The sequence below is a fragment of the Terrapene carolina genome, unplaced genomic scaffold, assembly GCF_002925995.2.
Source record: "Terrapene carolina triunguis isolate 2854851 unplaced genomic scaffold, T_m_triunguis-2.0 Scaffold67, whole genome shotgun sequence".
NCBI classification, from domain to species: Eukaryota; Metazoa; Chordata; order Testudines; family Emydidae; genus Terrapene; species Terrapene triunguis.
In genome coordinates, this window is record NW_020664418.1 from 21,540,812 (window position 1) to 21,568,156 (window position 27,345).

The 27,345-nt window shown below is 41.8% G+C and overlaps 1 long non-coding RNA gene across 1 annotated transcript in view; it reads left to right on the forward strand.

Annotated features, from left to right (window-relative positions):
• LOC115271169 overlaps positions 1 to 27,345 on the forward strand; it is a 64,548-nt gene that overhangs the window by 23,861 nt on the left and 13,342 nt on the right. Inside the window, exon 2 of the long non-coding RNA XR_003899771.1 lies at positions 19,051 to 19,187. This is a non-coding gene — a long non-coding RNA (uncharacterized LOC115271169). The remainder of the gene's footprint in view (positions 1 to 19,050; positions 19,188 to 27,345) is intronic.

Consider the following 27,345-nt stretch of genomic DNA (forward strand, 5'->3'; position numbering starts at 1 on the left):
AGTATTTTCTCTTCTACAGTTGAATAATCTCTACCTTTATGTAGAAATGTCCTCTTTCATTTCAAGTATAATACTTAATAGCGAGTTTAGTGCCTATAAAAGGTGTTGAATTGAAAGCCCTAGAAAATGAAGGCCTCTCTCTATATTCAAAAGTACAGATAGGATAGTCAAAAGGTTTTCCTATGCCAATGTGTCTCAATGGCAGCCACCTATAGGAATGGGAGGCTAGTTCCGTCTCCATAACTATTCCTTCCTGGTGCACCCCCTCTCCCCATCTCTCTCAACAAGTGTCATCATTGTGATGGTCATCTTGTCCGCTAAGAACTTAACCAACACTACCAGTTCATTTCACATACAATAGCCCAGCCCTGCAAAAATTTCATGTGAATCAGGGTAACTAATATATTTTTCTCTTCCTGGTGAGTAAAATGTTAATTTTCACCATCACAGTAATGAGAGATATGTAGCCTTTGAGACTGGACTGGCAAACTTTCATGACAGTTTGGCAAGGGTGCCTTAGGTCTCTGAAGAGCACGGTAACAGATAACCTTTGGGGTGAAATCCTGGCCCTATTGCAGTCAATGGAAAAACTCCTAATCACTTCAGTATGATCAAGATCGTTTTGTTGGTCGGTAGTGATCTAAGTGCCCGATTGGAAATGGCAATTTAGAAGGAATTGCTCTGTATCACATTGCCCGCCCTTGAGAGACAGTCCTTTATCTGCATTAATTTCAGTGTATGCTATAGCTATATTTCTGATCATCAACAGTATTTATTTATACATGCACGCACAGTATCTTGGCTCAAAAAATCAGTTCAAAGCCTTGGCTAGATTCTTTGGGATCATCTATAGAACTGAGGAGGAGCAGTCTGCATTCGAGGAACTAGCTTGAGTTCACTGCACTTTCAAGCTGACCACTATGCTGCTGTAATCTATTCCCTACATATCTAGACTGCCTGTGTATCTTCTTAGACATTTTACTTGTATCCATTTCACAGAGCTCTAGTTCTACTCTTCAGGCTAGCATAAAAGCGATGTTTCAAAAAGCAAAGAGGAAAATCAATAATTTATTCATGTCCTCAGTTCTCCAGATCCATGAAACCTCAGCATGTGAAACGAATAGTTCTGAGATCTCTGTTTTCTTCAGGATCAGTGCTGGCAGATGGATATAGCTAGAAGGTGCACTCTGTGAATAAAGCACAGTAAACAATTGCAGGAATCCAAACAAAATGGTAACATCAAGCTGAATGCTCAAGCTGCTGAAGCTCAGTGTTTGAGTCCTGTACAAAGCAAAGCCTAGCACCAAGGCTCTCCGTCCCTTGAGAAATATTGGAATCTAATTCACTAGACAATATCTGCCAGGGTACCCAGGGGTATTCACAAAAGCTGCAGTTGCTCGTCAACTGGGCATTTCAGATGCAGAGGCATAAGGAATGGGAGCAAGCTGAGCCAGGCCACAGTAGGGACTCCATTTCAGCCCCCCGCCCACAAAATTAAAGCCGTACGCACCATTCTGAGCAGAGCATCTTCCTCTCAGTGGGCATGGGGATGTTTCTGTGGCACAGAAGGCAGTTTGTATCATACAGCCCTTCACAGGCTTTTGCCTTATTTTCTATCCCTCCCAGTATGGAGAGCTGGCTGGGAGACCTTCGGTATTGGAGGGGTTTGAAAGAACTCCCTCTCAGATCTGCCTCTTCCTGTTTCCCTCCAAAATCTCTTCTGCCACGTTCTGCTTTTTCTTTGCTGTGTCTCCCTTGCCCTGCCCCTTCTGTACCTCAGTATTTATTAAGTATTAAGAGCTAATATTTCCAGTCAGTGGGCACTTTATTTTTGTGTAGAGCTTTGTTGACTTGAGCAAGAGACATGAAGAAGGTAAGGGACTACAAAAAATTGCACAGAAATAATCAGATTGAATAAAATTTTTGCTGATCTTACTGTCGACCTTACAGTACTTAATATGAATTAAATATGAGGCCATGACTTTATAATATTCCTTGTGACAGGTCATTTTTATGTACTTCAGTCTTTATTTGTGCATGTAAATATTTATCCAACCACTGCATGTAGCTGTGTAAACGTAATAAATTATCTAGTTGGCGACGACGAAATCCCAAACCAGTTTTCAGAAAGAACATATTTTAATTGTATTTTACCAAACTCTTAGCAAGATTCTTCTTTATTAAAGATTCTAAAAGTCTCCTCTAATATAATTGAAGTGTAATTTGAATGCTACTTAGTTAATAAACATTGAACCAAGGGGAAAGATTGAATGGAGCACAAAATATTTAATTTAGGGGAAATGTCCAAATATAGATAGTACTGTAAGTAATTGTTATATAGCTTGATCCCAAATAGGACTGACTTTCTATAGTATTTTCAGCACATGTTGCTTCTAAAATCCTATAAAATCATATATCCAAAGTTATTAAGGAAAAGTGAGTGGAAAAGAGATCAAATCTAAAAGTCTGTTTCAAATACTGAATAATTTAGCAGTGGCCTACCTGTTAAACGCTGGTGTAAGGAGCTCCACAAAGGAAGCTGTTTGAAATGCACAAGTTTAGCTCAGTGGTTTGAGCATTAGCCTGCTAAACCCAGGGTTGTGAGTTCAATCCTTGAGGGGGCCATTTAGGGATCTGGGGCAAAAATCTGTCTGGGGATTGGTCCTGCTCTGAGCAGGGGGTTGGACTAGATGACCTCCTGAGGTCCCTTCCAACCCTGATATTCTATGAAAAGCCAGGAACAATGGTTGATACTCTTGAGCACCATCTGCTGGTACTTTATCGGTTAACAAAATAATTACATGTATGTAAACATGCCTTTTACAGAGCGCTCCTGTAACAACAGCAAACTTAGAACCAAATGTAGTCATGGGGAGGTGAGACACAGTAATAGCAACAAAGAAAGTAAGTTGATTGTATGCTCGCTTCATTTTAGTACACCAAATATTTTATACAGAAGTGTAAGAGGGACAGGCACCAGGGTAATTTCAGATATACCTCTAGTGATGATGGAAAAATACACCTCTCCTTCATTAGCCAGGAAGTAGAGGAATGCATAATGAAGTCAAGGATCCATAATTGTGAAATTTATTTTAAATCTAGGTCCAAAAGAACCACACACAGGTTTGGCTTACCTTGCTTGGGGATATATCTTTTGAAGCCTGGTAATAAAGAACAAAACTGGCAACTAGTAGTTTAGACTCAATATAGATGGAACTGGTTTTGGCAAACCAAATTTTTTTCTGAATCCAGACCAAACCTTCCAAAGGTCTGGGTTGGTTTACAATCCCTTATGCTACTGTCAGCTGGCTGGTATTTTCTAGTGCTGATTGGTAAAGAGGTAGTGAAGGACCCATTTGGTGAATGCAGGAGAACCAGGTTCCCAATGCACTTCAGGCTCCATAGTCATTACTTTTATGATGCAGCATTTATCAGTGGAAGTCCTTTTGGTATGGAGCCAAACTTCAGGTGAGTGTGACAGGCATAGATAAGTGCTGGAATTTGGTGCCGCAGACTTTGCGCAGGATGGTATATCATTGTGCTGTTGGTTGAAGATTTCAATGAAGTATTCACATTGACCCTTGGGGGAAAAAAATCAAGAAACCTACTTGAAAGATGCAGCACTTCTCTTCTCTCTTTAAACACTTTGCTGTTGAAATTATGCTCATGTTTCCTGAAGCTCTCTCCAGTCACTTTAATTGACTGAAAGGTTAAGGACGGTACTGGTGATCACTTTTAACCTTTCTAGCTGATTATCTCTATCAACAAGCTTGTTGTGTTCTTTAATGGATATGTCTATCGCTTTAGAATAACAAGAACCTCAGAACAGCTTTTTCTTCTCTTTCAATATAAACAAATATGTGTAGGATATCTGCAGCATGTGCTAAACTAGCATGAATGGGCAAAATTCTTCTCTGGTGTAACTTCATCAAAGAGGTCAGTGTATCGACTAGGTTGAATTAATTCAGTAAGTCTAATCATTGTCATGGTGGTATTATTTTATATGTATTCAGACCCACTCAGAGGTCTCTGCTGTTGGGATCAACATAGTGTGAGGCACTGTACATGAATGTACAAAGACATGGGGTGAAATCTTGGTCCTATTGAAGTCAATGACATCAGGATTTCATCACATTACTTTCCCTATTGTTTTATTTTTTTCAGACATTTTGTTAGTTGACCTTGCCTATTTTATTTATTTTTTTTATAACTTTTTGAAACTTTTGCACCTCTTAAAAATAAATTGTCCTTGCCTATTGAGGGCATGTATTTATTTATGTAAAATCAAATTTAATTTTGTAGAAGTGGCAAAATAACATCCCAGTCCCCTCCCATCAAACCATGAAATAATGTCTCAACCTCTTTTTTTCCCCTCACACCCTCCCAAAGGGCATCATCTCCTGGCAGAAATAAAGAGCTCCAGGGGCCAAAGCTTGGGTTGCAACTGGGGAATACTTGTTGTAGCTCAGGAAAGTGTGACTCATCCTATCCTGTAACAAACTGAGTTCCAGGCCCTGGGCAGCTGGGCATTGGCCAGGTCATGCATTTTTTCCCATCAACCATATGCTTTGCACTCGCAGCTGGCAGTGTAACATCACCTGAAGTTCCCTTATGCAGGGGAAGAATTTTCCAGCGGCTGGATAAGCCAGTTGTGTTTTTCTGAGCGGTAACAGATGTTGAGTTTCCAGTTGGAGAAGAAATCAGTGACTTAGTTTGTTACACTATGTAATCTCAGTCTTGGATCAGAGGGGATCATGTACAGCATATACGCAAGTCCCTCTTCCAGGAATCTCAATCAAAACACCAGTGCTGAGTTCCTAAGGAGGAACTCTGCCCCAAGAATTGACACTCTTTAGAAAGACATGGGCAGAGAGCTGCTTTCAACAGCTCCCCAAAACTAACCTGAATCGAAAACTAACAATGGTGCAGCATTTTTTCAAAGACTGGAAAGGCCTCTCCCCCTAAAAAAAACCTTGTACAATTGTGTTACAGCACCACCTGGTGACTGATGCTGTAACAGCACCAGAGGATTGGGCCTTCATTTTTCTCTTCTTCTGGTTGCTGCCAAAACTTGTATGAGAGGACCTGGTGAAGGGATAAACTGGGGTAATTGAAAATCAAAAGGCTTGCTGTAATAAAGGGATATAGTATATCTTGAATTCTCATATCCTGAAAGCCTTGAAGCTGTGTTAAGGCCATTTCTTCATTTGTTTGACTGCCACTTGCAGGTTGAGAGGAGAAGGAAGGCCAGGTTTGAGTAAGGCTCCCAAAGGAAAACTCCTGATCTTGAAATATATTCATTTTCTCCAACTAACGTGAATTGTATAGTTCACAGATATTTATTCAGTCTTCTGGTCAGAGCTGTTTACTATTATAAATTTTGTAATGAAGCAGAAAACAGCAATCCCCTAGTGACTCTTGATGTAGCTTGTTATAATACCATGATGTGAAAAGTACCCTTTCACAGAAGCCTTTGAAGAAATCATTTACGTTTTGTTTAGTAAATGCAATCTAAAGTAGAACTAATAGAAGAATGAGCTACTCATTCTCCTTTGCCTCCTCCTTATTTAACATCTGTAGCAACAGAGACAACAATTATGACTATTTACAGAGCACGGCACAGCCATTGTAAGTCCGCGTGGCAAGTGATGTTAGATGTTGTTTCATCAAGTTGATGGACGCAGCAGTGAAATGAGGACAGATACATGCATGGAATTAAGCAATTTTTATTCAACTCTAGCACAGGGGAGGGGCACTATCCACCCATCACCTATATTCTCCTCTACAGGTATTTAATTGGTTCCGGTGCAGGGATTACAGGGCTCCTTACTGTTATAACCCTTAACTCGGGGTACGCTTTCCTCAGCCTACCCCCAGGACTCAGCTCACTGAGTTCTACCACCCTTCCCACACACACACACACCCAAAGGAGGACAGAGGGTGCTAAAGGGTGAGGACCTCAGCCCAGGAGGCCACAAGGTCTTACCCTATCCTATGAGCCCAAGGCCCATCACCAAAGCCCAGATCTTTTACCTCTGGGAACCCTTCATTTTATTCTGTTAACTGTCCTGGAAACCGGCTGCAAGTTGCAACAAATTTACAACTCTGCTGGGTGGGAGTGGGAGAGGAAAAGAGAGAGATCCCTATATAAATATAGTAAACACTGATAACTATATAGACGTAACTGTATCTACCATTTTTTCACATTTCTATAAATGCACCCATTGCATGCGTCAAACAGAACTTTACTGGCAAATGTTAACTAAGTAGCAATAGACTCATTCCCAGATTTAAAGTGAGAGGCATAAAGTGTTCATCGCTCCATAAGGAAAAAGGCTGAATGAACAGATAAACTTTGAAGCATTTCCTAAAGATCAATGAACTAGGGCTTTGCTAGACCAATGGGGGAAGTGAATTTCAAAATCAAATGTCCTGCCACTAGATATGCAAGTCTAGAGTCCTGAGTGGATCTCAGTTTTGATGCGCAAGGAGGGATTTGCTAGGACCCAAAATGTATAGGGTTTTACAGATCAATGTCAACATATTGAATTCCATCTGGAAGCAAACAGAGAGCCATTGTAGTCTTTCAAGCACTGATGTAATATACCTCCAGTTGCTAAACTCACTAAGCAGCAGGATCACAAATTCTGACCCACCTGCAACTTCCCAAGAAGTCTTCTAGGGTAGTACCATTCGTGTGCTTTAAAGCAATTCTGGGTCGAGCTCACAAAAGTCATGCATGCATAAATGTAGAAAGATCTACATCTGAGCGAATTTGATAATCATTGAGCCAAATGCAGGTGAACAATATCTTGCTAAGGAAATATTGCTTTGCTACCAATGTAGTGTGTAATGTGATCCAGAAATTGCGAAATGTAGATGGTGCCAAATGACTATCCCACGTCCCCAATTAAACCCCCTACTATGGACTTATTTCTTCTGTAAAGCTCACAGGCACTAACCGACTTCAGTCAAATACTGTCTTCCCCACCACAGCATTGTGTAAGAGGGCAGAAAAGCTCTTTCAACGGCTTCTTTGGGTTTCTCACTTCATCTTGTCATCTATGACTGTAAGCTGTGACTGGAACAACACAAAGCACATTGGTGTTTAACATGTAATTAATAATAATTGGATAAGCAACAGAGCTGGGCTAATGGGTCAAAACTACCCTCCAAAAGCTGGCATCTCTGGCACCAGGTGCTGCCTCTTACTTCTGTGCGGATATGAATTCACCATGTCACACGACTTAAACACACAGCCTTACTACTCCTGTGCCCATCTGTGGAGCTGTAATTTATCAACTTTCACAGTCCAAAAATATTTTTTTCTGGCCCATTGTCCTTTGTTTTAAGGATACTGAATGTTTGTTCTTCACAGAAGAATTGCAGCAACTTGCAAATGATGTATGAAATTAAAGATCCCTCTTCACTGCTCAAAGGCTAAATAATATATGTTGTGCTATTTGCTATAATATTCATAGCCAGAAAAAATTCAAGTCCAGAAATGAGAGAGAAAATGGTATATAAACTTAAAAACAAATTCTCCCTGCCCTAGCCCCACCTGCTGTCAGCCAGCTAGTTGGAATAGATTCTGCCAAAACCCTTCCAACTGCTTGGAAAATAAATATGTTATTTCTTAGCTTTCTGAGATATGTTTAATACATGTCTTCAGGGTGATGGTTGGGCCAGGGAATGGTTTACCCACCTGATATATTGAATATAGCATTGGATTGCTTGCTCAGAGGTCAACAAGCAATAATAATAATAATACCTAGCTTTTATTTAACACTTTTCATCTTTAGATCTCAAAGTACCTTAGAGGAAGTCAATATCCTTGTCCTCATTTTACAGATGGTGAAACTGAGAAACAGGGAGGGGAAGTGTCTTGCCCAAGGTCACCCAGCAGGCCAGTGGCAGAATCAGGAATTGAACCTAGGTCTCCTGAATCTTGATCCAGTGCCCTATCCACTAGACCTCACTGTCTAGTAATGGAAGGTCATAAGGTAGATTCTGTGGCAAAAATAATGGCTAGATACTATAATCTGCATGTCATGCCAGGGATACAGTCTTTGCACCTTACCCATCAATAGTCTCATACCATTGTTTTCACAAATGGGGACACCCAACTTTTACAAAGTGCACTGGTACATTTCAGAACAAAATCACTTTCAACGGCAAAGAGGCTGTGAAAATATCATTGTGGGGTTTCAGGTTTGGGTCTCCGTTATTATTTGTATTATCATAGTGCCCAAGAGCCTTAGTTGTTGACCAGGACCCCATTGTGCTAGGCACTCTACAAGCACAGAACAAAAAGACAGCCACTTGCCCCAAGGAACTGACAAACTCAGTATAAGACAAGAACAAACAGATGGGTACAGACAGATGGAGTACAACTAAAGAATGCGACAGTATTGTCATCATGGTAGGCATTGGTCTCAGCATTCCAGCAGCCTAATCATTGTCAAGTTTTTTGTAGCCATCGTGGCAGAATTGGGTTTTGAGGAGGGACTTGAAGGTGGATAATGAGGTAGCTTTGTGGATGTTTACCTCCCAGGTGTGAAGGCAGTACAGAAGATAGACCAAAGGTGCTTTGTATGACAAGTTAACTAGTGGACAGTGGAGGCTGGCATCGTGGGCCAATTGGAGGCAAGTGCTGACAGCTTGATAGCAATTGATATGTAGGGTAAGGATTAATTATAAAGGGCTTTCTAAAAGTGAATACAAAGCAGCTTATGTTTGATGCAATAGAGAAGGGGGGAGCCAGTGGTTATATTTGTGCAGTTTAAAAGTAAGGACATGTTGCATTCACAATTGCACCTTAACTACATCTATAATATCCTCAGTGCCCAAGTTTCTGGTGATAATGTATGAACAGAAAAGAACATGTTGACCAATATGCTGAAAAGCAACTAGTGTAGGGTTTTTTATAATTTGAGACTTCTTAAAGGGACCTGATTTTCAGTAAATGCTGACCATCTGAAAATCATGCCATTTTCACAATTCCTTTTCAGAGTAGCATCATGTTTTAAGGGCTCTGCCTCTTTTCTAGGAACCAGTTGCTCCACCAGTCACAGACTGCTGGCTTTGTCTGCCCTTTCCATATTAAGAAAGCATAGTAAGGTGGTGTTCTTCTAACTCAATTCACTCCCTGAGCCAGACTCTCAGCTCCCTCTGATAGACGGTTTACTGAACTGCTGCCATCTAAATCCGCAGTCTTCTGCCTGCATCTGGGGAAGCAGAAGTTACTCCAGAGCTCTCTCCGAGGGTTGTACATGAGGCAGTGCCCCCTGCCTCCAGCTCATTGGCAGCCTGGTAGTGAAAGAGATTCATTAGAGACATTGAGGAAGGCATGGGGATTCCCCTCACTTAGTAAGTTCCCCCCATCACTTGTTATGGCAGCAGCAGTTTGCAGCAGAGCCCAGGAGTAACATCAAAGAGCTCCCACCCTCAGAACCTCATGCTGGCACCCCTCAGACTGAATCATGCTTTGAAGATGAAAAGCACTATACAAGTGCTATGTGTTTTCTATTATGAGTAACGATAGCAAATGCAATGTGACCGTGTGTGTGTGTGAGCATGTTTTAGCAGAGATCTGTCACTTAAATAACTTGAAGTATAGAGAAAATATGCAGCCAACAATCCAGTTTGCCCAAATGAATGTGGGTTTACACATGCATACTAAGTACTCAACCATTTTTTACTCTTTTAATATGGCTAACAGAATCAGTCAAGCTTGCTGTTGTCTGAGAACTAGGCCCGCACTTTGTATAAAGGCTTGTTAGGAGGGGACTTCATTTAAAAAAAAAAATCATATCCAGGAAATAAACATGGAGGTTTTCTTACTACCTTTTAATAAAATCTCCTGGATTTACCTCATAAACCTATAAAATAGTAATATTCTGACTAAGAGTTTGGTATTGAGTATTTTTGCATATACCCAGGTCCATCTGTGTATTCTACACAAATGCTTGATTACTAATAGATTTGAATTAAAGTATATCTATCATGGGGGAAAGGGGAAGGGGGCATTAAAGCTATTGACTGGGTGGTAATATAATAACCACATTCCTTTCTTCTACCAGCACCATGTTCCTCTGATCAATAGTTAGTCCAGTGCTGATAGTCCCATCAGAATACTGTAAATAGGGAAAAGCCTCAATTCTGTACTTTCACCCTCTCCCCCAACATCACCCACAGATAGGTAGTCTGCTTATTTTACTGGTCACATTCAGTGTAGGAAGGGGAGCCATACAGAAATTAGTCCTTCCTGTCTGTCACTAAATAGAAATTACTGCTTCTGCGATTGCTGGTTCAGCAAACCGAACAAGATGAATCAGCAAAAGCAGGACAGGAGTGTTTGTAAGTAAGAGCGAGGTTGATGAAATATTGCATGAGTTAGTTGACTCTTTGGTATGTTAGCCTACTCAGCAGGAAGGTGGGCCTGGCATGAAAAGCAAAAGAGAACTACAATGGATCTTTGATAACACATTGCAGAGCTAGATGGGGAGATGAGTTCCCAGAAATGATCCCCCTTCCTCCTGCACTTTAATCCATCCATTCCACCTCCATTGTAGACAGCACTCCAGTTATCTTATTGTAGCTAATGTAGAAAGACGTTCGATGCAGACCCTTTTTGCCTAATGTTTGACATCTTGTAGTTGGGAGAGGGATGGCTTCTGTCCCCTCCTTTTTTCTGAGGGTTTTTCTCTCTCTTTCATTGGTTGAATTAGGAAGTGTGTTTACCAAAAAATGCAATAGATGGCTGGACATCACATGGTCACCAAAAGCTTTGGTGGCACAATAAGTTTGCCATTGATGGACATGAATTGAATCTGGTTGGTGCTCAATCTGAATCCTTTTGGATTTGCTATGATGAGGTCTCCTATCCACTGTTGTTCTATTCCCTAGCTCAAGTCATCATTGGGTCACCACAGTTCTTCTGTCTTCCTTTCTGTCTTACCTGAGTATTTATACCACATGGATTACTATGATATCAGAATCCTGGGGGCCCTACATCACCCCCTCATCACCTTTTATTTTCATGAGTGAGGGGAGGAATTTTTAGATGGGATTCTCTTCCTCCTTCTCTCCTTGGCCAGTGAGCAGCGCTGCCAGTCAGAACAAACACAATAACTTTGTGCTCTGGCTCCTTTAAAATTTGTAACTAAACAGGAGCCTGCAGTGAAAAGGCCACATATATCTTCCAAAAAGTTTAGCAGCTATTTCCAGACAGCCTCCATATTTATGGAGCTTCCACATGCCAGTAGCTGAGCAGGCTCCTTTTGTCTGGATTGGTCCCTTAAAATGGAAAATATTTCAGCCTATTAGACTCTGCTTTGTATACACAGTAGGCGGGAGGAAAAAAACCCAGCTTATGGCCCTGCTCACGTGTGCACAGTAACTCTCTTCATACTGTAGTGATAATCCACACAGACAAGAAAAGCTCTCAACATCCTTAAAGAACAAAAACAGTTGAAGACCAGTGAGTTTAAACTATGCTTTTCTCTTCAGAGAACTTTGCCGTCTAGGATTTTGTATGTATTTACTGAAACATCAGTGACCCTTTCTTTCTTCTGCCCGTGACTTTTGGGAGTAGCTATTTGAAAGATTGGTAGCTAGCAGGAAAAAAAAATTACATTCTCCTTCCCACATTTGCTTGTGTTTTATGGCTGATTTTCCTTCTCAATTTGCATGCTTTTCTAGGCTCTTTTATTTTCAAACAAAAAATACTGCCAGTCTTCAAACCCAGATGCTTTTGATATGAAAAGAGGAGAAATATGGCATAATCACTGCTGCAGCGGACTCCTCTCCCCAGCTACAGCGAAAAAAAATAACAGTTCTTTCACTTTATTATTATGTGCTGCAGCTCGCTGGAAGCCCTGTAAAGCCTTTCTCAGTTCCTTAGGATAATGTTGCCATCAGCATTACTGAATATGGCACAAAGAGAGAGCTGTATCCCTCCATATTCTTTCCTTTTTTAAATCATCAGTAGTTTGAGAGAGGCTGTTTGTGGTTTGGAAACTATTGTCCTCCTTGCAGTTCTATCCACTTTATTTTCTTTCCATAGGTGCACATATTGTAGCAAGTGCCATTAGCTTTTTCCTTAGCTATTGCCTGGAGACATTACTCTTCCATGTGATGGTGGTTTTATTTCTCTCCCCCTCCCCCGCTGCCCCAAGCTTATTTTTCAATCAATAGCAATTCCATTTCTGACTGTCAGAATTCCCTATTTCACACATGGATATTTAACTCCATCCGTGCCTCCATTTTTATAGCACATAACAATAGATGATGACAAAAGTGGCAATTAGAGCTAATTGTCTACTTCTCAGTGGTACCAAGCATCCACAACTCCCATTGAAGTGAGTTGGGAATGTTTAGCACCTCTGAAAAATCAGCATCAAATTTCACATTTATCTTAGTCACTGCACCATTTCTTCATTATAAATAATGCATCTGCATGTTTCCCCACAGTCTCACCAACCAGCCCTTTATGCTGTCTTTAAACCAGAGCTTCCTGTTAATTAGCCCATCTTATTTTTATATTTTCCCTCATTTAATTTAAAGTTATAAAATAAACTGTATTCTCAAATGTTGTGACTACCTAGGTGGCTATAGCTCATTTGTACTGAGTGAAGATATAAGGGATGTTGCTGAATTGATTTGACAGACTAAAGAAATATGAGAGGCTTTTTTGCTTCTTGTGGCATATTGTATTCCTTTTGTGGTTTCATAAACAGCCATGGATATTTTTAGCAATGAAAGCCATTTCATGGAAAAGTTAGGCTAACTGTATTACTTGTTAATGGTATATAAACAGAACTCTGAAAAGGCGTTGCAATCTGAAGAAGCAAGACACTAAAAGGAAAAAAAATACAGATATCTAGGGCACTAACTTATTTTCTTGAAAAACCCTCTTCACCTATCACTTTATTTCTGGGCACACGTTATAAATTATTTAATAAGACAGAACAAAAGTGGCTGCTATTAAACAAAACCTTGAACCCCCAAAGAAGCTACAAACATTTGAGCTTCTTTGATTTTTATGCTCATGTCAATTGTACCTGCTTCTGTGCATGGACTCAAGAGACTACCCCTGAAGGTAAAAGATTTAATTTCTTGTCCTCTCCGATCAAATTGACAATAAAATTCTTCAGTGATATAATGGTTTTTGTGCTGTGGGCATTTGTTTACTGGAACTGGACTGAGACTGCTAACTTATCTTCATAGGCTACTGAACACCACTCAGACAACTTTCAGTCACTATCAGCCTGGATCAGATTCAAACCAATGACCTAGAAGTTAATGTAGTTGTGCTGCCTAACATAGCCTAGCATAACAGCACAGACGAGGACACACCGATTCAAAGCAGCACCAGGGATCCTACACATGCCTGTCACAACGTATGGTGTACCTCATCCAGTACACAAACTGCCACAATAGCAACTGTGTAGGTGAAACCAGACAATCACTACACTCTCGAATGAACTCGCACAGGAAAATGACAAAAGATTGAAAACATCACATCACCTGTTGGTGAACACTTTCGCAAAAGCAAACACTTTATACCTGACCTATCAGTCCTCATCCTCAAAGGAAACCTGCACAGCACGTTCAGAAGACAAGCCAGGGAGCTTAAATTCATAACTTCGCTAGACATGAAAAAAATCATGGACTGAATAGAGGCACTGGATTTATGGCTTATTATAACACTCTGTAACCCACTAACAACCCCCGCAGCTGCTTTCCCTCCCTCTTCACTTCCCCCACATCCCCATGACTGGAGGGGTGTTAGCAGGCCACTCCATCTCGAATGGTCCCTTGAAATGGGACCACTTATGCTAAACAGTTGTTTCACCTTATATTTAGCAGTGACACTCTAAGATAGTTTCCCAGACCTGAAGAAGAGCTCGGTGTAGCTCAAAAGCTTCTCTCTCACCAACAGAAGTTGGTCCAATAGAAGATATCACCTCACTCACTTTGTGTCTCTCATATCCTGGGACCAAAATGGCTACAACAGCTGCATATAGCATAGCAATGGCTTTTGCCTCAGGAGTATTCCAGTCCCTCCCTGCACCAAGGCTAATTTCTCAACAGCATCTTTTAACTGAAGGCAGGGCTACGTTTAGGCAATATGAGTCTGTCTACACTACAAACAATTTGCTGGTATAGCTATGTTATACCTGTAATATAGATGCAGTTATATCAGCAAAAGATTGCTTTTGTTCTACTGGCAAAAACACCTTTTGCTCATATAACTTTGTCTACATTAGGGGCTTTTGGCAGGATAAAAATGTTGTAAAACATCACACCCCCTGAGTGACATTACTAAACTGGGAAAAGTGTTTAGCATAGATCTGGGCTGAGGTCCTAGGCTGTGTGGTCCCCATTTGGTGTGGAGGTGGCTCCAGCTTTTCCCTTAGGAGTGCACTAAGACTCCTGTACTTCTCAATTCTCTCCAGACAGTTTCCCCAGTACTTACCTCAGGGATTATCCACTATGACAGGTGGACTAGGACCACTGCACTCTTTCTTGCTTGCCACACAGATTTCTCTGCTCGCCTGGTGTTTGCAGGGACCCCCCAGGGCAATGGGACATGGAATTAAGTCCATATTGAACTGTATGGGGTAGTTCACTCTTCTGGGAACTATTGTTTCAGGCTGCCTGCAGACTCAGGCAGACATCACAGCATTGTTTACACTTGGTCATAGAATCATAGAAGTGTAGGACTGGAAGGGACCTCGAGAGGTGATCTAGTCCAGTCCCCTGCACTCAAGGCAGGACTATGTAATGATTAGACCATTCCTGACAGGTGTTTGTCTAACCTGTTCAGTCCAAGTGTATACATCTTTGATAAACAAAGCATCTCCTCCCTTTTTTCCGCTGTCTGTCCTTCCTGAGCAAGCTGTACCCTTCTATACCAATATTCCAGCCACGTGTATTATCCCACCAAGTCTCTATGATGCCAATTATGTCATAGTTGTGTTTATTCACTAGTATTTCTAGTTCTTTCTGTTTAGTCCCCTACTTCTTACATTAGTATACAGACATCTAAGATCCTCATTTGATTTCTTCTCTGTGTTCCCTCATCTCCCCTTTGTCCCTGCTATAATGGCCCATGCGCACGCCCCCCCCCCCTTAGATTCCTACCCTTCTCCCAGGTCTCCATGTTTTTGACTTGGCTTTTGTCTCCTGCCTCCATCAAACCTAGGTTTAAGCACTCCTCACTAATATCCAGGTACTCTTCCCCTTCCTCGATAGCTGGACCCCATCTGTGCTCAGCAACCCTTCTTCCCAGAACAGCATCCTGTCATGTTGTCAAGTTTTCCTTCGTAACCATGACAGCTAGAAATTTACTTTTTTTAATGGAAGCTAAGATTCTGATATAAACACTTTACACCCGGGGCTCTAGGCATGAGTCTATAATGCTAATGCCTTAATCCAGCCCTGGCTGCAGGCTGGGATCAGACTCCCTTCAGAACACTTAAATGGGCTAGCATAGTCATGCTATACTAATGGCCTAAATTTCCTTTCTTTCTCATCATAAAATATGACACGTGATCTTCGTTTCTCTTCTATAGCCTGCCACCCCCAGTGAGCTGTGAAAGACAGAGAACAGGATTCAAATGCTGATCCCCTATATAGCAGTGTCTCACTGCTCAGTCACTAGCATGGCTATCAAGTTGTTTAATGACCTGTAATAGTGCATTTGGCTGGATTTTCTGTATAATTCATAAGTGGGGATATTGTCCCTCTGGATTTGTCTGACACATGGATTTTGTTGTTCCTAATGAGATCTTCACAGGCTGTCAATTATTTATGTAGTTTAAGTGAAATACACAGAATGGGGTGCTATACTTCAAAATGTTAGGAAAGGAATCATCCCTGATTCCATGTCTCATACCCATATTTTCTCCTTTGTGTCTGTTGTAAAAAGGCTGTAAGTGACATTGCAGGGGGTTTAGAAGTGAAAAAAGAATTAATCCCAGTACTCTTTTTAATTACACCTCTACCCCAATATAACGCTGTCCTCAGGAGCGTTATAGGTGAAACCACCTTGTATCGAACTTGCTTTGATCCACCAGAGTGCGCAGCCCCGCCCCCCTGGAGCACTGCTTTACTGAGTTATATCCAAATTCGTGTTGTATTGGGTCGTGTTATATCAGGGTAGAGGTGTACCTTGCAAACGGAATACAGTAACCAAATAGCATCAGCTTTCACAGAAACAGAAGCATGGGAGACAAAGGGGGAAAAGAGATTTCCAACTTTATTTTGGTGTATTGTGTGAACTCTCTTCTACTGTAATTCACAGGTAAATGCAGGCATGTTGTCATTTAGCTATTGTGTGCAGTAGAGAGCTTAGTGCAAGGCATGCATGGGATTGAATGCAAGCAGCGTTGTGTAAACATTTATCCAAAGCCGAAAACTAAACTATCCTTTACTCCTGCAATATAAAGTTTAAGGACATTTAAGATTGTTCTCTGAATCTTGTCTGTACCTTGACAGCTCTATTCTGCTGTTTTTTTGTTTTGTTTTTGTACTTGCTATAAATGTGAATGTTGTTCTCCTCCTCCTTGTCCAGTCATACAGGCTGTATGACAGGCTCGTTGTCTGCATAACTCTTTGTAACGGAAGCCTTCAAAAGATTGGCTCAGAGCTTCCATCCATTAATGTTAATGTGCTGATTCTCTGTAGCCCTTTACCATGTGTAGTTATTTATACCAATGCAAAGCATGACCAAGTCAGAGTGGTAGCATTTTAAACCTGCTTTGCATTCACTTTGTACTGATATAAAGGACTACACAAGGGACATGTCTATACTGCCCCGAAGATTGGACTAGGGTGTGTGAATAGCAATGCACACTAAAGAGCTGCACTGTTACTTCCCTGGGTGGATGCTGCAGATGCAAACGAAAAGGTTTCTATTTTGCATTTACATAGCCATCTTCAAACAGGACTTTATTAAAGGTGAACTCTGAACATTTCAGTTCATGCCCGCAGCATCCACATGGGGGAGAAACAGCACAGCACTTTTGAGCGCATTGCTGTTCGCACCCCTGTAGTCTGAGCTGTGGGACCAGATGGACATGCCCCTTGGTGAGGGCAGCAGGGAATCAAGCCCTGAGTTTCATATAGTAACTGACATGTATGTGTCAAGAACTGTATGTGCAAAAGATTCCACTTTAAGGGAACACACTACAAGTCTTAACATGGACTACGCACTTGCCACAGTATTAAGCATTCAAGTCCGTCTCTGATCTTTATGTACAAGAAGATAATGTATGCTTGGAGAACTGTATCAGTAAGATTATTCATACAGAGCTCATAATACTAACACTTTTGATGCCGTTAAGCTGCTGTCTCCACATTCTTATTGGTTGAATCCACTGCCCACACTCTCCAAAACTGAAACCAGTGGCACAAGCCAAGTGAAGAAAAGTGGATTTTAACTCTCACAGGAAGGAAAAACCAGTGCAGTTAATTACTAAATGCTTTCTCATGGTCTTTGCCCATTCAAATTTTGCAATGTGATTATGCATTTAAAAGTGTGATTAGATTTAGATTGTAGGCTAGGTAGGACAGAGACCAAGTCTGCCTTTGTCTTATACGGGATCTAGCACATAGGTAAATACTAAGTAAATCCCTTGCTCCACCAATATTCTATGCTCGTCATAGAGATTTAAGAAACACATACAAAAAGAGTGAGAGTTCCCATACACTGTCTATATAAAGGGATTTGTAAACGAGAAATGGAATAGAAAGACGAGCACAGCTGGTAGTGAAGGAAAGCCTGCTTGTGCCTTGCACTGTGGAATTTATATGTGAAGTAGTCATTTTTTAAAATGAGACCACCAGAATGCTCCTCTATACTTGGGGAATTTGGGCTACCTGCTGGATACATGCCAGTTCACTTTTCCAGTGTACTTAAATCTTTTTTAAGACCGCAAAAATTTCAGTGTTGATGTGATTTGGTAATTCAAGCTACTTTATTTTATTTTGCTCCTACCTAGCTTGTTTTCCTCAACCCCATTATTCACACTGTTTTAGTTTGTGACTCCTCTTTGCTCTCCCCTTCTACTCATCAATCGGGAGTATTGCAAGGTAAGGAACATTTGTAGAACAAAGAAGCAAGCCTTGCTTCTTTCACTGTAAAACTGACCAGATGGCATTAATCACACCAGCACCACAGGGGAGTGTTGTTTTATCACACAAGGTGAAGCCCTGAAAAATACCCAAGCCCCATTTAAGATTCTTGGCTCATGAAAGGCATCAAAATACAACTGTGTCCACTCTTCATGGAAACCACGGCTTCTTTCAGAGCAGAGAACCCACCAAACTCCCTTGAAAAATACAGGAGCCTGCTCAGTCTTCAGAAAGCCAACATTTCACAAAGCAAACCTCTCCAGTTCTCATCCTACCTCCAGCCACCCTTCCTGGCAAAACTGTCAAAGTAACGACAGCCAGTCTCCAGCAATGGAATGTGTACCAACACTCTGGGTGCTTTGGGCAGAAGCTGTATCTCAGTGCTCATACTACTTACCATCCTACATGCTACTGCTAGAGTAGATGCTCAGCACGACAATGGTTCCTAACATTCCTCTCCAACAGGACTGGTGATGGGTAACGTCTCACCCTCAAAAACCCTCCCCTACGGCTGCTCTTCTCATAATTTCACTTCCCTGAAATGTTACGACGTGTCCTTCTGCCCTCCCGCTTAACCCTAGGTGAAAATTTGACCGCAAAAAATTAATTCATGTTGTTTTTACCTCGCTTTAAGGCTTTCACTGATTTTTTTTCATGCCTGCCTAAGTGAACATTGCACCCATTTTGTGCATTCAGAACTCCCACCTGTGTGCACAGGCAGAGGGATACCCAGCTAATCTGCTTTTTCCATGCAAATAGCTGTGTGTCAATATCAATGTCAGTGCTATATGGTGGGCACCTAATATCAGAGGGTAGGGCTGACTTTTTTAAATGCATTGATAATTGGTATCATTCAAACTGTGCATAGGAAGGAAGATGATTAATGTACAGTCTTTTCTTTTTCAGATTTCTCAGGGGACATATTTTCACTTATTCACACCTTCTACCGTGGCAAAAATGGACTATTTTCCTCACCGAAAACCAGCAGTATAATGCCCATCTGATACATGCCTCAAGGAACTCTTATTTAAAATCTGTTGAAAGTAAGTCAATGAACAACTTGCTTAAAGATAGCTTTAGTCGGCTGTATGGCTATTTGTGGCTCAAGAATAAGCATAAACTAATATTAGCAGTCTGGCTTTAGGCTATTGGGGGAAATAAAAATGAGCAATGAAGCAGACGTTGAAGTTGTGCTGTTCCCTGACTATTTGGTGCCAGTGCACATCACAAATGTTTTATGCACCCTGACTATCCATCATGTTAGAAGTTCACTGCAACAAACTGTAAATCAGCAGCTCAGTTGTTGCAAGTGTACAATGTGAACTAGAAGATTATCTGCATTGTAAATGAAGATTTGGATTCCTGTTGCTGTGACAGTTAATTTTAGAATTGACGATGTAGAAGTGGGGACTATAGACCACTTGCTGTTTCCTATATTGTGTATAGAGCCACTCTACTTATGCTTTTATTGTGGTGGTAGCTGAAACATCCTGCAGTTCCTTGTGACTTTAGATCTAAGTGGAAGGCTTGACATTTATATATTGTGACAAAGTTCTGTCCTTGACTCCATGGGTCCTGCATTTCCTGGCGGATTTTGCTAGCTTCAGGAGCTCACTGTAACCGTCCACATAGCCCTTCTCTCTCTAGAGGCAAGGATCACAGCTTACTGAGCCATTTTCATCATAAGCCAACAAGGGAGGTGAGGAGAAGCAACCCTCCCTCGCACAGTCTCTGTTGTCTCCCAGTCTCAGTGATTAATCAGGGAGGGGAGAGGGGAGCCTGGGCCCGCCCTCTACTCCGGGCTCCAGCCCAGGGACCCTAAAATTAGCAGCTATGGTAGCTGACTTTGGAAATAGGACATGTACAATTCCCTGGGCTACTTCCCCACAGCAGCCCCCCACTAAATATCTCCTTCACCATTACCTCAGGGCCTCCTTCCTTGCACCTGATATGCTTCATTCCTCCAACAGCACAGCTCCCTCCTATAACTCCTGACACCCACACCTCACTGACTAACTGAGAAGTTTTTAACTAGTTCCAGCCAGCCCTTGATTGGCTTCAAGTGTCCCAAACAATCTAGCTATCTCCACTGCCTTCTAGAAGGATCTTAATTGGCCCCAGGTGTTTTGATTAACCTGGAGCAACTGCCATTTGGTTACCATGGTACCAGGGATTTGTTTAGCCTGGGGCTAACATACCTGTTCCTCACTACTTTACTGTAGCCATCTGGCCTTGCCCCATCAAAATATGCACGCCTAAATTGGTCAGGACTGTGGAAAAAAAACCACACACCTGACTAATGTAGCAATGCTGACGCCCCCCCTCCCCACCCCCGCCCGTGCAGACACAGCTATGTCAGTAGAAAAGTGCTTCCATCAACGTAGCTAACATCATTCAGGGAGGTGGTGTTCCTATATTAACAGGGAAAAAACCCCTCTGTCAGTGTAGGTTGTGCTTACACAATGGTGCTATGCCGACATAGCTGTGAGGGTTAGCCTCCATAGTGTAGACTTAATCTCTTTTAAAAAATGCATCTACACTTTAAAAATCCAGTAATGATAGATCCACAAAGGCCATACTGAGGCCATAATTCAGAACTCAGGTGCACATGTACAGTTATCTGGCGACATGTGCACATGAGAGATGCATAGCAATGGGCATATACAAGGTCAGCGTTCTGTCCAGAATCACTTCTTAATCCAAAAAGGAGAGGAGAATAGAAAAAGAATGTATTTTACTGTTCTCAGGCAGTTTGTTTCTTGTAGGATCCAGCAAATTTCTAAACGACTGTGCAGTGGGGGTGGGGCTCAGGAGGAAAAAAAATGTTACATTATTTTATTTCTAGAAATCTCTTCCAACCACTCTTTAACCCACTTAAAGAATATTTTGTAATTGGTTCCAGCATTTGGTTTAGTGTGTGGATGGCTTGTCTGGGGGGATTTCTTATAGTTTCTTGGCAATAAGATTTGCATTACTTATTCTGCTTCTACTTTCCACCAAGGTTTCAGTACAATTTCCTTAATGCCATTCAAGTCCTTTACCAAAGCCTACTGAAACCAGTTGAAAGACTCTTGTTGGCTTTGCTTTGGATCAAGTCCTTAATGCGCTTTTTTTTTTTTTTTTTTTCACAAGCAGGGATTTCAGATCAGACCTGAAAATATTGACTGAAGATCATATAGGAGTCCATACCCTTAATTTTGTTTAGTTCATCTCTGGCACTGTTTTCCCCTATCCCTTTCATTTGTCTGTTTTCATTTGCTGTGTTTGTCTGATGCAGATGGTGAGCATCCTTGGGTAGGGACCATTTTGTTATGAAATCTCTGTAAAGCTAAATTTGACATTTTGGTGCTATACAAATATAGTATAAATAATATTCATATTACGTCCATATTCTTAGCCTCTGTTTCAGGTTCATTTGAAGGTGCTTCAAGCTCTGTAGATGTTTTAGAAAATCTTGAGAAAATTCAGGTGTTCTTCATTTATTTCAGTACCTTAAGCTCTCGCCGCAAGGTTTCTAAAGTTATTCTTCAGGAAGTAAGTGGAAGGTTTAGGTGAGACAGTATCTCTCATTCTCTAACTCTTAAATTCGACTTGATCTCCTCAGTCCTCCTATTCTGTGGTTTTTTTGCACCTGAGTCACTAACCTCAAATGTGAAATATTCTCAAGCAAGTTTCCTGACCAAAGAATATTCAGTGGAGTCCTTTTATCTCTCTTGGTAGCTTTTATTCTTAAAGAACTCAAACAAGTTAGAAAATAATAGGTGATTAAAACCAACAATGCTTCAGAAACCTGAACTATTTTAATAAATACTCCCGATTGATCTCTTAAAATAGATGATAATACTTTCTCTAAGGTTGAAGTTAAAAATAATTGGACTGAATTTTTTGTTCTGTTCTTTGCTCTCTTTTTTTTTTTTTTTAGATAATGGCACTATCTTGGCTAGTTTCCTGTTATCAGAGGTTTTTATGTATATTGGCTGAGGCTTCTTCAGCATCTCTCTCCCCCCACCCCACCCCCCTTTGATTCAGGATGTCTGATCCTATATCAGTTGAAAGCGCTTCTAAGCAATTAGTAACAGTCTTTCGTTGGAGGTATTTTTTTAATTTACTAAATTGTTATTTTTTGTCCTGTAGCTCTGAGTTTTGGATAGAGGGAAATCTGTTATTTTTGTACAGAAAGATGAGGGATAGCTTTAGTGTGGCTTCATGGGTTAAATTGCACTCATAGAAATGATGCCCAGATTAACCAATGTGCACTTATCAGGGGGTAGCCGTGTAGGTTGGTATCCACAAAAACAACAAGGAGTCCGGTGGCACCTTAAAGATGCCACCGGACTCCAATGTGCACTTGGTCACTTCCACAGGGGCCCCATCTCAGGTTTCGCCTGGCTGCCCCTCTGTCATGACAGAGGCGCAGCTGACAAATTTGAGTGAGTGGCATTGTGACCTAGTGCATAGGTTACAGGGCCATTCGGGTTTGGCTGGGTCACCCCTGCGTCATGACAGAGGGGCAGCTGAGCCAAATTTGAGTGAGTGCTGTTGCAACTTGGTGTTGGCACCTGCCATTAATAGTAGGGAAGCAACTCAACTACCCCAGCTGGGCACAGATCCCACAGTCACTGCCATTGCTGGCATCATCATGCCAGCCTGAGGAGGTCCACAAAGCTGAGAGCCCCGAGGTAGGAGTGGGGTTCGGATTCAGGGATACCACTCCTACTGGAGCTCAGGGAGAAGAGGGACCAGGAGCAGCACCGTGGCTGACTGTAGGGCAGAGCGCCTTACCCGACTACCCCACAGACCTGGGTCCTCTGTAACCAACCCATCCCTACAGGCCTAGTATATTGATATTTTAAAGCTTTGCAGGCTTAGGATATAAAGCTTGATTAGTGAATATATCCTCTGATCACTCCTCCCCATGTCTCTCACAGATTTTTCCTGTCCCTGGATAGACTAATCTGCTGAGAGAGCAGAGCACGGGGCAGCAGATAATCTGAATGAATCTATATTAACCTGTAACAGAAGTTATGATAAATGTGCTTATGGCCTGAATTTGGCCACTTTTTTTTCTCCCTTTCCAAAATAATAGTTGATTCTGACTAGCTTCTGGGGAGACAAAATAAAACTCGAGTACAATGACACAGGGTACGATATGGATCATTGTAAATTTAAGAGGCTCTATTCTGCATAGAGCAAGACAAGAGACTTCATAAAAGGTTTTTTTGTCGCTATGAAATGTAGAATAATATCAAACTGCAGCATCTGTCCAGGCAGCTTCTATGCATGGAGTCTCGTTGAGTTCAGTGGAGTTTCATGTGCACTCTGGGTCATGCAAAGCAACTTTCAAGATCTAGGCCTTAGGCCCTATTGTTCCAAGACACATGTACTTAATGTATATTGAATTCTGTGGGAGTCATACTTAGGTATCCAAGAATAAAATTTGCCTTTAGTATTTATATTCTTGGTAGATAAAACAAGATGCTATTTCAATATCAGACTCTGGTTAGATTAAGGGTGGGAATCTGGTGAAATCACCACCAATCTAATTCTAATGGGATAATTGAGAAGCTAATTATTATGGAAAAATACCCTTGAACTAGAGGTTTTTTTTAAATAGATAAACCTTGACAGTGCTTCTTTAAGGTATGTATTACAGGAGTCCTTATGTAAATATCCCCTCTAAGCATACTAACAGGACCACTCTGATCTGTGCAGACCTGTTCTTCCTGGTATAGTGTTCGCTATGTGTTCTGTCAGTGTGTGACAAAATCTGCTTCTTGGGCAGTCATGTGAGGGTCTTTGTCAAGAGAAATGAAATTTTCAGAGGGCTTGGTTCGTCTATTGATAGGCAGCACTGCCACTGGGGAAGTTCAAGGAGTTTTAGAAAGTCTTTGTAGAAGTCTGAAGACATAACATCTTTAGGGAGCCTGAAATCATTGTAGAAGTAATAGGGATGGATGCCTTTAGAGGAAGGAAAGAGTGGGTGATCCCCTTCTAAAGGATAATAGTCTTCCTATGAGGATAGAGAGAGAATTCTTTCATTCTGAGGAACACTTTCATTAGGGTCCTGATCTAACTTTGTTTAACATTTATTTTATTTATCATTTGCATATTCACCAAACCAAGCGATAGCATTCTTAGTGGTCAAGTGGAGCTCTCAGAGCCCTGCTGAATTTGGTTAGGGGGCATTCCTCGACAATGTGCATCATTGTTTTATCGGCACAATAGCTGCAGCTTGGTTTGTCTCAAAGACCCCAGCGGTCCTGGTTGGCTGCACAGTGGCCTTGCCCAGTTTGAAAGGGCCCACTGGCAACGTGGCAGGTTGAAGCCGAGTGGGCGAGCAGTAGGTACTGTGACAATGAACTGATTGGAGATTGATATTAAGCACCAGTCTTCTCACCACAGGGACTTCGCTGTCATGTCCTGGCATGGCAGCCTTGACCACAGTAGGGGTCATGATGAAAGACGTATAGCTGGTGGGCTAAAAAGATAGCTGAACAAGGTCAGGCTTAGATTGGCAAGTACCATCTCAAGCAGCTTGCCAGATGCAATCTCCCTCCTGATGTAAGTGGGAGCAACGTGGCTCAGAACTGATGCGCATTGTTGAGTTGAGTTGCATGTCAACAAATTTGGTGTGTACTGACCGACTCCATACTGGTGCATGGTACTCTGCTATTATGTATGAGATGGCAAGGGCTAAGAGTTGGAGCATCCGCTTCCTGTGAAAAACCTGCCAGTTTGCTGAGAAGGTTGTTGTGCATGTCTTGACCTTCACTGCTATCTTGCTCAGGTGGCTTTTGTACCTCAGTGTTCAGTCAAGGGTCATGCCTGTGTAAAGTGGGTATGCTTCAGCCTCTGGCCATTCTTTATGCTGTTTAGTTCTCTCTTAGCATTGGTATGGTGGAGGTGGAATGTGCTAGAGACTGTCTTGCTGGTGCTAGGCTGAAGCCACCAGGTCCTACAGTGGTCTGCCAGCTTTGCAGTGTCGTCACTCAGGGTCTTCAGCTCAGAGAAAGTTGGAGCCTGTAGTTCGCAGCAGATGTCTGCATAGATGAACTTCTGTTACTGGGTCATTGATGTATAGATTGAGCAAGGTTGTGTTTACTGTAATGAGAGATGGATTAGGCCCTTGTTTCCTAAAGTCATCAGTCCTGTTAATGTTTACAGGTCAATTCTGTTCATTAGGCAGTTCTGTTAATGGGAGTTGTGCATGTTTATCAGTAGCAAAACAAAGTCCATATTCGGGAAATGTCAATAAATGCATTAATTGAGTACATAAAAATGCAAATACATTTTTTTGCATGAGCAAATGTTGATCTGCACACACATTAAATTGTATGGAGAATTGTGCACTTGCAAATTTAAGGAGACCCACTGAAAAATCTGGCCCAAAAATTTTAGCTACTTGTTTTTACAGTAGTTCGGAAATGTTGACACACAAATATGTTGAGCATATCGAAACCCCATACTTTCAAAATCCCTGCATCATCAGCTTTTCCAGTTCTGGCACATATTGGTGTAATGTTCATTTATGGGCAGGTATCCAGTCTCCCAGCACCTCTGTGAGGCAGAGAACTACTATCCCCATTTTACCAATGGGAAGCTGAGGTACAGCGGGATTGTTTTTATTTATTTATCCACATATTATTTATTTATATTGTGGTAGCATCTATAGGCCCCAGTCTTAGCCCAATGCCCCAATGTGATAGGTGCTATACAAGCACATAATAAAGACAATTGTTGCCCTAAGGAGCTTACAGTCTTAAGTACAAATATAAGACAGTAGATGGTACAACAATCAGACAGCAAGAACACACAGTAGCAACGAGATAAAACTGGTGAGAAAGAAAAAGAATTGTCACTGCACACCAGAGGCCTAACCAAATGACTTGCCCTAGATCACACAGCAAGTGTGGCAGAGTAAAGAATTAAACCTGGATCTTCCCAGTGCCAGGCTGGTGCCATAAGCCCTGGACCAGGCCTCTTTTCCAGTTGAAGAATTTTCAGAAAGGGAACTGGTTTGCTTACTCTGCAGACAAAAATGTAGATGTTCTGATTAAACAGTGATGTTTAAAATAAACAAATAAACCATCAAATCTAGCTAGACTAAAACAGCAATCAAGTTTTCTGTGATCTCTCCCAGCATCCATTATTGAATAATTGTTTAAAAAAAATGGCTGGCATAATCTACATTACATTCTTATTTTTGTGAAAATAGAGAGCTGAAAGACATATTCCTAATTTAAGCAGTACTCATCTGTTTTTATTAGTTTAGCTTTTTTCATGTTTACAACACAACTAAAGAATGTGTCTGTAGTATTTATATAAGTTCTTTTCCTGTAGACACCCGAAAATCAAGATTAGGAAGGTGTGATGGGATGTCCACCCCATACAAGGCCCGACTAGGTAAAAAGCGCCAGTTAACCCTGTGACAGGCTGCACCTGGAGGAGGGTCAGGGTTGATGAAACCTAATGGCTGTTGAAGCCCAGCTGGGGGAGGAACTGGGATAGGCATAAAGAGAGGAAGTTGGTGATAAGAGGAGGGCTGCAGTCACTCCTTAGAGTGGAGGGGAGTTGGCAAGAGTCAAGGAGGAGTCCTAGGAGGGAGTAAGTCCTGGGATCCTTCCTGGGAATACAGACTGTGACAAGAACCCAAGAAAACCAAAATAGGAAGCTCCAGTGGCAACCTGGGGGGAAAGGGGTGGGGAGAGGTCAGAGCAAGAGACGAAAGGTAGGAAGTAGCCCAGGGAAACAGCAAAGGGGTCTGGGATTGTATAGACTGTGGTTGCTAGTCACAGCATAGCATGGACTGGAACCCAGAGTAATAGGTGGGCCCAGGTTCCCTACCAGCCACTGGAGAAGTGGCACCATCTGGGCAGTGGAGCAGAGGACTGCCTGAGACACTTCATCCAGCAAGACTTTGTTACAATGGAAGGGGAAAACGGCAGTGACCTAGGTGGAGGGCCAAGCCACAAAGAGGGAGCAATTGAGTCCAGACAGAGAGAGAGAGAGACCATGGGTCAAGCAACTAGAGGAGGGGGCGACAGACTGGTTGAGAGCTAATTCCCAGATGAGCCACAAGGAGGTGCCCAAACCAGGGCTGGCTCCAGGCACCAGCTTAACAAGCAGGTGCTTGGGGCGGCCAAGGGAGAGGGGCGGCACCTGCGGCAATTCGGGGGCGGCAGGTCCCTCACTCCCTCTAGG